The sequence below is a fragment of the Triturus cristatus genome, chromosome 10, assembly GCF_964204655.1.
Source record: "Triturus cristatus chromosome 10, aTriCri1.1, whole genome shotgun sequence".
Taxonomy (NCBI): domain Eukaryota; kingdom Metazoa; phylum Chordata; class Amphibia; order Caudata; family Salamandridae; genus Triturus; species Triturus cristatus.
Genome location: NC_140593.1, coordinates 500,161,387 through 500,174,851, shown reverse-complemented (window position 1 = coordinate 500,174,851; position 13,465 = coordinate 500,161,387).

Genomic DNA, 13,465 nt, shown 5'->3' with positions numbered 1-13,465 from the left:
CATGTTTTCGTCTCATTGGCGTATGTTACGCTACATCGTTCTGACTACTACCACTGATTTAGGTATATAGGTTTCGTTGTGAAGGAAGTGGTTGTGCTTATACACATGACTATCAAAAGACTAATTACTCCATATTCAAAAGACGTTTTTTGAACATTATTGTTTGGTTTATCTTAACAGGGGGTTCAAGAGGCGGCCTTCTGCTCTTCCCCTGTGACGTGGAACCTTGTGTGTGTACTGGTGTGTATGTCTCTTTTGCGCATAGCAAAGCTAGCTACACTGCATGTATGTTTGGGCTCCATACTTTATGATTTCCTTTGTACCTCTATCCTTTTCATAGCGCACTAACCACCAATGCTGAACTAGATACAGAACTGTTTTTCCATGCTTACCCCTAATGGAAGGAATGTTATTATTTGTTTTACAGGTATGGGTTGCTCACTGGCTTAGATAAGAGATAACAGTATATCCATATGTTCGCTGATCTTTTGAGTATTTTGCCTTTCAGGTCTCCCTCCCTGCTGACCCCTTCCTTCCCTTTCCCTGCTTGATCATCCTATTCGCCTGTGCTATTATAGCATTAATGATTGGGACTGTCGAGAGGTGGGCCCCTTTTGGCATCGAACCGTTCCCGAGGAATCACCGAGCTGACATTGCAATTCAGACCTATATGGCATCATGATTATGATAGGTCTTGAAATGTTATAATGTTGTCCTTTACGGTGTTTTACATTTTTCTTCATATTTAGTTTTTTTTTAGGTACAGTGTCTCTATCATTATTGTTCACTTGTTTATGGTTCTGTTTTTCCTCTACTTATTATTTTTTATGGGTGGAAGATGTGTTATGGGCTAGGCTAAGTAAGTGTTCACCTGGTCCTGTTGCTGGGCTGCATCATACTGTTCCACTCGACATCAATGACCACACAATGGTCTGCTTTGGTTTGGAGGAGCTAGTGAAGCTAAGTGGCAGTTGGAGCTGTGCTGCTGCAGAGGCTGGTTGTCTGTTTACTCTGGCTTGAATAAAGACTTTCCTGTGTCTGTTCCATTTATCTTATTACAAACCTTTTGTGCACAATGTTCGCCAAGTTCCATTATCTGTCAGGGAAGAATTAAAACAACTTCTTAAGGACCTATGTGCTCAAGGTATCATAGAACCTCTTAAATCCTCTCCATGGGTTGCTCCAATTGTGGTAGCACGCAAAAAATCAGGTGAGATCTGCCTATGTGCCAACTTGAGGTGTCTTGATGCCAATTTTTTGTTTTTTCACAACTCAATGTTATTGTTGAAAGACAAAACAAATCCGATATCTCAAAGGACACCAGTAAAGGATAATTACAAGCGGCACTGATTTCAACATTTTCATAATACCATATCTGTGTTGATATAAAACACACAAGAAAAAAGAAAAAGAGCAATACAATTATAACAACAAACAATAGTGCCATAACTACATCGCTGGAGGCTTCCAACGATCTCGGACATGTATATCGATGCAATTTAGTACACATATAGATTAGGTCTACATCCAAAGCGTAGCAACATACCATTAAACCAGCAATTCTTCGACATTAGAGGCAGAAGGAGGGGTATCTAAGTCTAGTCCCCCGAAGTCTGCCCACCGCTTTCATATCTTATAATGATTCTGGTGGTTCCCTCTCCCTGTAAAGACCAGGATCTCTAGGCCCATACAAAAGTCAAGTCCTTTCTTCCAGGACGCAGTCAACGGCGGAGACTCACTCTTCCACATCCTAGCCACATTTCGCTTAGCCAGTGTGAGGCCGAGAAATGGTAAGTGGCGTTTATATCTTGCCACCTATTCCCTTAGTGATATGAAGCATAAATTATCGAGGCATGGGTTGAATATCCCAACCCAGGACTTCCGAAAGGCAAGCAGCAACCCCCCTCCAGAACCGCAACAAGGATGTGCACTGTCATATTGTATGAAAGAAGTTTCCCTCAATCGCCCCACATCTCAAGCACTCAGGAGACGCAATCAGCCCGCCTGCCACAGCTTATATCTGGTGAAGTACACCCGATGCAGGTACTTGAATTGGATCAGCCGCAGGCGTGCAGCTATTGCCGGATATCTGCATAACTATAAGCAGACGCGGGCCGGTCACATCCGGTCTGGTGAGGAAAAACAGAACGTTGTCCCCGTATAATGCGATGCGGTCAGACACCTCCCTTGACCACTCAAAGCTCTTGACCTGGGCATCTATCCTCACCCACGCCGCCAACAGTTCCATGGCCAAGGCAAAAAAGTAAGGGGGCAGCCCTGGCTAATACCCCGCGCAATAGCAAACCTGCCCGAGATGGAATCTGCTATCCGGACAGTCGCCAATAGGTCAGTGTATAACAGCCTAATGAGTGTTAGCAAGTGTGGGCCAATGTTTAAGTGATTAAGCAGGCCGAAGAGATAGACCCAACTAAGCGAGTCAAAAGCTTTGTCCATGTCGGCCAGAAGTAATGCCGCAGGCTTCCCCAGTATGTCCACCGTCGCTTTAGCATTGTGTGCTCTACAGATATTCTGGCGTGTAGCCCGGCTGGGCATACATCCCGCCTGATCATGATGTATAAGGTCTGAGATGTACGGAACAAGGCGATTTGCGATTACCTTGGCTAATAGCTTGGCTTCCACATTTAGAAGCGAGAGTGGACGATAGGACGAATGGAGTTCCGGCAGGCGACCTGGTTTGAGGAAGACTACTATTACTGCATGTCTCCAGTCTTGCGGGAGGCAACTGTCTCCAGCCGCATCATTAGGGCCCACTATGTAGGGTGCCAACAGCTGGGATTGGTTATATTTGAGAAGTTCGCAGGGAAAGCCGTTAGGGCCTGGCGCCTTGCCCGAGTTCATGCTAACAAAGGCTGCCTGTACCTCATCTACCGACAGCGGGGCATCTAAAACGTCCCGTGCCATGTCCGAAAGGGACCGTGGGGGAAGATCAAGGAATTTACATACAATGTCTCCCGAGAAGCATACAAGGCGGCAAAATAGGAAGCAAAGCTAGATGCTATGTGCTGTGGATCCGTAAGGGTCACCCCTTCAGCATATGGTATCATTGAGGTGGCCAGGGGCTGCACCGATAGCTGACACAATCGATGCAGCATGGCACTCGACTTGTCACCCTACTGGTAAATCCGGCTACGCGTCGCAAGCCAGTAATGCCGTGCCTCATCTAGGAGCTCACTTGCATACGTTTGTTGAGCACTAAGCAGCTGTCTACGCGCAGCGCTCCCCCAAGACCCCCGACTACTATGTTCCAGATCAACTAGCCTGGCTTCGGCCTGAATTAATGTCTCTCGATGTTGTTTACGCCTACCTGCGCAAAAGGCTATGTCCATCCCTCTAAGCGTAGGCTTCATAGTCTCCCACAATGTCATAGGGGATATAACTGTCCCGGCATTGAGTGAAAAGTAGTGTGAGTGGTTCGGGATGACGACTCGGAACACGGCGTCTAGTAATTGAGGGTTTTATTCTCAGAGGTAAGTTTATGCTCTTTTTATCCAGGATGTGATGTCTCTTTCCCCAATTGTTCTGGTTCACAGCTCCCGTCGGTGTGGATTGACGAAGGGTCAGGTCCCGGGTGTGGAGGTCTGAGGACTCCCGATGGCGGCCACCCCAACACAGGAGAGAAAAACAACAGAGGCGGGGATCAATAAGATGCTTATAGTAAAGTAACGACCAGGGCCGGGGAAGTGAAGGAGACACTCCGGTGCTCTCATGTCAAACCTGCTACACTCTCTATGTGCCCGGTGTGCGCAGGGAAAGTAGTGAAGGTGCGAGGGGGGGTTAAACGGATTGGGTGAAGTGCTCTCAGGATTTACAAGTGAAACGGCGGGTGGCTTTTAGATTCTTTCTCTGCCTTCTCCCTCCTCCCTACCCAGCCCGTGAAACGTTCACGCACCTGGGTCAGCCGCGCTCCTCCATGGGCGCGGCTCGGCGAAACGTGGGTGCGGAGTCCTCCCTTCTCCGACGTCTCCTTCGACGTAGTCTCTCCCGTCTCCGACCTCTCCTTCGCTGTAATCTCTCTCGTCTCCGACCTCTCCTTCGCTGTAATCTCTCTCGTCTCCGACCTCTCCTTCGCTGTAATCTCTCTCGTCTCTTCGGTACTCGACTCTCCTTCTCCCGCTCCGGTGTAGCCACACACCACGGCTCTATCGTCCTCCGATCTTATTGGGTGATCGATTTCCACGTCATTGTAGTGGGCGTGAGTACTAGGGAGCGGATTCCAGTTAAAGGGGAAGACGTCCGTGTATACGTCCTCCGTTGTGGTCGATTTCCACACGTCTTCCTGTATATCACAAAAGACACTGTCCGTGACCTCCTGAACCTCCCACCAGTCCGCCCAAGGTAGTTTGTCACCCCTGCTCTCCTCGTGACAGGTAGTCAGTAATATTTGTGTGGATTTGCAGCCGATACTGCTTTTCCTGGAGAAGCCAGGGTGAAAGCCGCCAACAGAAGAAAGACCGCCCCGGGCCCAAGTTCAACTGTATACATACAGGTGAGGGATCCAATAAACTGCGTGGCAATATCTTGGTGGATTTCAATCTATGGGAATAGATTTCTGATAGAAATAGATAATCAATGCGGGAGAATGACGCATGCACGCTGGAAAAATATGTGTATTCGTGGGCACTTGGGTGCATAGCCCACCAGGAGTCCATCCAACCCATGCCCTGAATTATGGGCAGCAATTTAGATTCTCGGGTCGATGGTGGCCTCCCTCCGCTACACCATCTATCAAGCGCCGGACACAGCACATCATTCCAATCGCCTCCCACTACCGTGAATCCCGACGGGATCTCGGTCCATCGTGCTGTCAATCTCTCTATCAAGTTCCATGCCAATGGGGGGGGCGTACACGCTACCAAGGGCCAGAGGTTCACCATATAGCGATCCAGAAACCACAATATATCTCCCCTGGGGGTCAGACCATGACTTACTGTGGACAAAGGGTACGCTTCGATGAATGAGGACCGCGACACCTCGGGAGCCCCTGGCAAACCCAGAATGAAATACCTGAACAAATCTGAAGCACGCCAAGCAGGGTGTCTTGGTGCCCAATAGGTGGGTTTCCTGCAGTAACAGGACATCTGCTCTGTATCATTTTGCTTGTCGCAGCACCACCCGCTTAATTTTGTCTAAGAGACCACGAATATTCTAGCTGACAATTCGGAGCTCGCGGCCCTCGGGCACTCCTCGATTACTTGACTCGCCTGACATGGGACTTGCACAGAAAGGTGAAGGCTATAGATGTGGTTGACCTGTCCAGGACCGTGCACCAGTGGAGTGAAATGGCACTAACCCAAAATAATAACAACAAAAACTCCCAAAACCTACCATCCCACCCCCCACCCCAATACATCATGAACATAGAAGTATCTATCGCGGCATGCAGTGCATCCGACCCCAAACGTTGGGTGGTAGCAACATGCAGCCAATGGATCCCCTGAAACGATCCCCTACACATCACAGGGGCATATGCATCAACATTGGCATTTGCGATTCCTTATTAGCGAAAAATAAGGATTCGCTAATAAGGAATAGCAAAAGGCTATGCATGTAGGAATCGCTATTCAAATAGCGATTCCTTAACTTTCCTTAATTGCTACTAGCAAATTGCGAGTAGCAATTAAGGAATGCCATCCCAATCATTCCTATGGGCCTCCAGGCCCATAGGAATGAATTGGAGATTGCATGAGCAAATAGCGAGTACCAGTAGGTTCTCGCAAATTGCTCATGCAATTTCAAGGGTGCAAGGGTGTCAAAATGACACCCTATTGCACCCCTGAAATTGATATGTGCACATATGTTGCACACACACATGCTCTAAGGGCATGTGTGTGCGCAACATGAAACTTTGAAAAATGCACAAAAGTGCATTTTTCAAACTTTTAGCAAATTACCATGCAGTTCATCTTCATGGTAATTTGCTCCCCCTATTAGCGAATTCGCTAATTTTTTAACTTTCATGCATTGCATTTAAGGAATCCCAAATTGAGATTCCTTAAATTAAGGAATCTCAATTTGGGATTCCTTAAATGCTATCGCTATTTAAGGAATCGCTATTTAAGGATTCCTTAAATAGCGATTTTTGCTTTTAGGTTGATGCATTGGGATTGGGTATTTTTAACTCAATACCGGGAGCTATTAGCGAATCGGTATTTTACCGACTGGATTTTGGCTTGATGCATGAGGCTGTTAGTGTCTTATAGCAGAGGAGTTCTAGTACGTAGTAGCCCAAATGTATGTGACATCCCATAATGAGAGCAGGTCGCAGTCATAGCAGATCACGACAGCATTCAGGATGCAGATGGCCAAGGTTGGTCTTCTGTCAGGCGCTGGCGAGACCGGCTACGGGTCCCGTATCGCTTCTTAGAGCGCAAGCCCCCAGAGGAAGAATCCGAGTCGAGTCTAGAGAGGGTGTTTGGCTTGAGTTTGATAGTCTCGTCGGTCCAGCGAAACACCTCTTCAGGTGTTTCAAAGAAGTGAGTCTTTGACTGGTAGATTACTCTAAGGCGGGCAGGGAAGAGCAGTGAGTATTGGATCTTGAGGCTGCGGAGACGCGCCTTCGCCTCCGTAAATGATTGCCTAAGCTGCTGCACCTGTATAATATAGTCCGGAAAGATCATAATGCGTTGGAAGTCAAAAACCAGACTCTCTTTTAGGTGAGCCTGTCGCAATATGTTATCTCGGTCTTTGTAGTTGAGAAGTCAGGATTATCGGCCGGGGACGTGCACCAGGCGGTGGTTTCTTCATTAGCGCTCGATGCGCACGCTCGATTATAAAACAGGGAGAGACCGTGCCCAGGGACAGCCACTCCAGCAGCCATTTGGTCAGGAAGTCCCTGATATTGCTGCCCTCGCATCCCTCCGGAAACCCAATGAAGCGGATATTGTTGGGGCGAGCCCGCCCTTCCCCGTCCTCCACTCTTGTTGCCAGGCCTTTCGTAAGTGACTCGAGGGTATGAACTTTCTTTTGGAGGCCAGTCACTGTGTCCTCTACAGTGGAGATTCGGGACTCCATCTCTCTGATCCACTCCACAGAGTTTTGAAGGTCCTGCCGACGGCCCTGATCTTGGCCTCTAGGGTCTCCCAAGACTATGTGATGGCCGCCAATAACGCTGCATTATTATGCATAGCTGCGTCGGCACCCCACTGGCTCGGCCCCTGCGACACAGTCCCAGCGAACGTATCCATTGTACTTTGTTTGGACGCCATTCCAGTTGGTTTATCCTTAGCCATTCTGTGAGGAGAAGTGGGTCACAGTTTCCATGTGCCTGTGCTCAACACTGTCCACCCACAATACGATTTAAGGTGGGTCACAAGCTCCTCACAGCTTTTTTACCTGAGGGAGGCGGCTGGGGGGGGAGGGGCTCCATGTCCACAAGCCGCACTGGGTCTCATCCAGCCGCTTCTGTGATCCGGACGCCCCATCCTCCTGTAGCGGGTGCCTTCTCCCTCACACAGACTCTGGCAGATACCTACTCAAGAGTTCAGGGGGGAGAACGACTGAGTGCAACTGGGCCCCTCGCGCCACCCCTCCTGGGGCTGTAGTTATCCCGCAGTCGCCCCGGTCAGCACGCCAATGTACGTGTTTATAGGTAGGTGGGGCACAGGACCAGTCCCCCCCATCCAAGGCTCACACAACGAAAAGTGTAGTAGGGTCCGGTGTCCCACCCCCTCCACAATATCCTATAGGAGAGAGGCCGGCATGTCAAGCAGGCCATGCAGGAAGATGCCCCCGGTTTCTATCTGCCTTTCAGCTGGGTATTTCACTGGGGCAAGCCCCACCCCAACTCGCAACCACTAGGAATATGAAAGGGGCCTCCCGCAGCCCACGGTGGCAGTAGTGCACCACCACAGCCCAGCCCAGCTCTGAGTGCGCCGGCAGCACCCGGGGCCACTCCAGTGCCCTTCCACCACTTCCAGCTGGTGGCACAATAAGCAATATCGTCCGGCCGTCCATCGCGGCCCAACCAGGCCACCGAATCACAAATTTAGCCGGCGAGCAGCAAGATCAGGGCCTCACACCACGCTCAGTCTTCCACGGGTCCTCAATAGAGAGCCATCCCACATGAAAAGAAAAAGGGGGAGGGCCGGCGCGCATGGTCCACCGCACCTTCCAGGACCCAGGGGACACCGGGGCCAACAGAAATCCCAGTATGTGAGGGTCCCACGACGCCCCCGCAGGCCGCCTCACCTGTATGAGCGCGGCTTCGGCCGCCACCCAGGAACTGCGCCCCAGTCTTCACTCGCCAGTATCGTAGCACGGGGAATCACCAGCCTCGCCGAGGAGGCCTTACACCACCGAGTCCCGCAGCGCCCGCCACAGACCCCGATCGGCGCTTCAATACCAGCAGCGAGTGTCGGTAAGGCGCCGCAGAGTTCGAGGGGAGATGTAGGATATTTAAAGGATTAATGTTGGGCTACAGGGAGCTCGGCTATGGCGCGTTCTCTATGTTAGACCGCCAAGCCATGCCCTCCTTAATGCCAACATTGTAATCGATTTTCACCCACTGCCAAGAATACATTAAATGTTGGCTCATTTAGGAGGTGCTAAATGGTTTTCAGTTATAGACGTAAGGTCTACGTACCACCAAATTGCTTTGGATCGCACGCCTCAAGAACTGACAGCTTTCGTCACGCCCTTTGGTGCTTACAAGTGCCTTAGATTACCTTTTGGGCTGGCGTCAGCTGCCGGTGTCTTCCAAAAATACATGAATGAATTTGCTGATATGCAAAGTGTACAAGCCTACCAAGATGACATTTTGTTTTTTGCAAATTCCTTGGAGGAGCACAATGTCATCTTGGACAAGGTGCTGACAATACTCATGCACAGAGGTATGACTCAGAGAGAGAAATGTAAATTTGCTACCCAGGAGTTAGAGTATTTAGGGCACACCATCTCTGGGTCTGAGATTAACCCCAAATTATCTTTGATTAGAGCCTTCAAGGACATGAGTCCACCCACAGAACGTGATGCACTTCGCTCATTTCTGGGACATGCAGAATATTACGCAAGATTTGTATCCGGTTATGCCCAAGCAGTTGAACCACTCAGAGTCTTGCTTAGTAAAGGCCAAAAGTTTGATTGTACTGATGAAGTTCAAAAGGCATTTATCAAAAAAAAAGTTTTAATTGTGCAAGCTTCTGCTTTATCGGTATTTAGAGAAAGTTGTTAATCTATAATCACAGTAGATGCCAGCATCCGAGGTCAAGGTGCAGTTTTGAGCCAAAAGGTAAATGGTAAAGAACAAACTGTTGCATTTGCATCTAAATCACTAAGAAACTTTGAGAAGCAATACAGCACGATTGATCGTGAGGCTCTAGCATGCATCTGGGCTGTGTAGAAGTTTAAAATGTATCTGTGGGGCAGGTGGTTTGAACTTCCCACAGATCACAAACCTTTAGTCTCTAATTTTACAGGAAGTGTCCACAGTAACATATCAGACATGTTTCCAAACTACATGAAAATACATTTACAATAAGTCATGTGTCAGGCGGAAGGAACTTTAGAGCTGATTGTCTTTCCCGCATGCCCCTGTCTGATTTTGATAATGAAAATGATGACATTGAATGTGTAGCAATTATAGATTACATTCTTTAAAAAAAAATATATATTTTTATTAAACATTCGTCAGTTGCAGTAAAGAGTGTAACAGGTGCATTATTAATACTCAGAATAATTTACATGTCAATTTTTCATTCCGCTATTGCATTATATATTCTGGGTAATATCCTAATTAATCATTTAGCGACAGTTAACATACCTTCTTCTAATATCATGCTGTTTGTACCCATTCTCCCTTTCCAGCCCCCTGCCCCTTAAATGTCCCTTAAATGTCCCTATATTCCAACCATCAGATCCATATTTATTCCCATTTCCGTGTGCAAACTCTACTCTCGTAAACCACCTTTTCCGTTGCACTACACCAATCTGAGTCGGACTTACATTGTCCTACCTTTGAGGGGAAACTTGTTACTGTAGATGACATTCTTGCTTTGCAAAATGAGGATGTTGTTTTCTCTGCTGAAGAATGGGAGACAGAGTATCAGGAAGGTGAAATATTGAAACAAGTTGGTACATACATCACTGTGGGTTGGCCTCTTGTTCGAGGTTTACACAATAAATTGAAAACTTTTCCACAGGTTTCCAGTGAACTTTCTGTGGTTGATGGTTTGATCATGAGAGGTCACATGCATGTTCCTCCTTCAAAAATTTGCCCTTTTATTATTACCAATGCACATAAAGGGCATCTTGGGGCAACCAACACATGCATGCGCATCAAAGAACACTATTGGTGGCCTTCTTTAGAAAATCAGGTAAAGCTCACTGTTGACAATCGTCCTGAATGTCTGGTATCAGATGAACACTGGAAATCGAGTAAAGTTATCTTACACACAGTTGCTCTTCCTTAGGCTCCTTTGGACAAATGAGGTCTTGACTTCTCAGGACCATATGTCAATTTACCTTGGAAGATGAAATATGTTATACTGCTAGTGAATTATTTTACGAAATGGTTGTATTTTTTTTCACAAACGCTGCTTCTTGTGACTCAGCTATCAAATTTTTAGATCAAGTTTTTTATATAGAAGGCTCTCCTGGGTCTTTTGTCACTGACAATGGGACGCACTTTCTATCTGATCAGATGAACCAATTTTTGGCTGAACAAGACATCAAACACTTCCGAGTAGCGTTATATTCACCTTCCTTCAATAGTCTTGTTGAGAGAGGAAGCAAGATGATTACAGAAGGTATACAAACGGCCATTTCAGCTAGTTTGGATGTGAAATCCTTCCTTAAAGAGAAATATGGGAATATAACTCTTCTACACATTGCACCAAAGGGCTTACTCCATTTCTTATGTTAACAGGAAGAAAACCTCATTCTGCATTGTTTCCTAATTGGTTAAAAGATCAACTGGGTCTCAATGTCAAGACCCCAATGAGTTGCAGTGTAACAGAGTCCTTAAGACAGGCAAGAAAAGTCAAATACCTTCAGGTTCAGCATTATCCTTGGTGGAGAAGAGGATATCTCTGCAATAAGCTATGGATCAGTTCATTACTTAAAAATGTTCAGAAGAGACATTGTGAGAATTTCAAGATGGCCGCCGAAATGGTTGGAGTGAGTAAAGAGCGGTCTAATTGTTCAAAACCATTCAAGTCGAAGTGCGCGCGTGTGCAGAGCACGGCGCACTTCAATCTAAATTTCTGAAGAGAGTGGTGGCGTTTCTCCAAAGCGCTTGTACTGAGGAGATTAGTGTCTTCCCAGCGCGTCAGTTTAAAAGTAAATAAGGCCCGAGTGTTATCGCTATCATTTATGGAGAGAGAGTAGCGTTCCAGAGTCTCCAAGTAAACGGCGAGTCAGGAGTAGTGTCTCTGACACAAACTGAACACAATCACAGAAGCGTTTATGTTAACAGCCGTCTTTTGAACTGTGTATCTTGACAAGCACCAAAAATAAAGTTATAAGCGTTCTGTAAATGACTATACCTGATGGTTACATTGAGTAAAAATTTACCAATAGAGACTTATTAAAGAAAATAAAAAAACTTGAAAGAATACCCTGGAAATAAGGAAATATATTAAGGAACAGACGAAAAGCAATACCATGGAAAACTTCTTACTGATAAATAATAAGAACAATTTGAAGTGTATATTAACAACCTGACAGCTAGAACAATAAGTTAAGGAATATGTGATGTTACATCGCAGTCTTCACACCGCAATACTTTTACAACGCAGGCATTACAACGCAAGTCGTTACAATGAATTGCGCTGGAGGGTGCTGGACTTAGTATTAGTATGATTTACTATTACAACTCCAGCCTACGTTACAGTAGGGAAGGCGTTGGAATAGTAAATCATACTATTCCTTAGCTTAGAGAGACATCCAGCGCAAGTCGATGTAACGAATTGCGTTGTAATGCCTGCGTTGTTAAGGTATTGCGGTGTGAAGACCGCGATGTAACGGATGTCTCCCTAACTTAAGAACAGGAGATATGAAGACATAGTTCTTACTCAACTACTATCAAAAAGAAAATACTTACAACTTATACTTAGAGAGAAGTACAACTTCAATAGTTAGCAAGTAAAAGAGTATGAATAGGTGAATAGAAATTATAGAGTTGAAATGCATTAAATCTTGAAGAGAAGTAAATCTGTATGTCCCTAGTAATTGTTCTCACCTGTTTTTTAGGGTAAACTCCAGTTGTCTGCAGAATAGCTGAAGCCTAATTGAGAAGGAGACCAGATCTATTGAGGAGCCTCTCTTTATCCCATTCCTCTTGCCCCCTCACTGGTATTGGAGATAGATATTCAAAAATCTTCTGTCTCTGATAGTTGTGGTGGTGACTGGGAATATCTCTTCTGCTCCTGTGCAATCAGTGCTTCGGATAGTGACAGATTGAAGTGCCACTCAAAAGGAGGGGCCCCTGATATATAGTAAAGGCAGGTAGAGCAGGGGAAATAAGAGAAACCAATAAAGAAAGCTACCTGCCAAGATAATTCAAAAAGGCCCTGTAAAGGGTCCGGGGATAAGGAACCACACACCGTGGACAGACCAAGACAAACTTCAAGTAAACAGCAATGTACTTGAATCACACTCAGCTTTATTGATTTATTTAGTGTGATCAAACTTTTTTACTCGAATTGATAAACAAACATTTCAGAATTCACAAAAGAGAAATAACTCGGTCCCACACATCTCATTCACAAACCACAATCATACTGACACACATTCCACATTGACATCATCGTTATGACAAAAACATGTAAAATATAGATTTTTTACACATAAATAAAAGCACATTAGGATCGTACGACTGCCATAAGGTGGTTAAATAGCAGTTTGATAGTTGACATCCACAAGATGTGGGTAGTGGCGTTTCAGCTACTCAGTGATCTAAGAAGCGCCAACGCGCGTTTCGGTGTCAAGCCCCAGCTGGGGCTACACCTTCATCAGGGCGAAGATAAAAAGGTAGTGTGGGACAAACACACCTAGGGGTTGTGTACTTTTACGAAGGTCGAACTACAACAATTCCACAGTCTATGTAGTATACTCCAAGGACAATCGAAAAGCCTGCCATGTACCAGCGTAAACCAATGAAAAATGTAATCTGTTTCCAGAATAGTGGCTGCGCATAAGCGTGATCTCATCAGGGAATAAGGTAAGCAGTTTATTCCGCCAATCAAGCGCTGTGGTTAAGATAGGTGCCTAAAAAAGCCCTTGATGTATATCCTTTAGAGCCTGAAAAGCTCGACCTTCAAGGTGCATCCTTAATCCAAGCATCTACCAAGGAATCCTCTCCAGCCTACATGAGGAGATACCGAATAGAAACGGAGGGGGGAGGTGGAACCACATGGAATGGACAACACAGGCAGGATCGGCTAAACGGAACACCAGGAAGACATCATATGAAAAGGACTGCAAAAAAAGCGGTACTCCTCACTTCAAG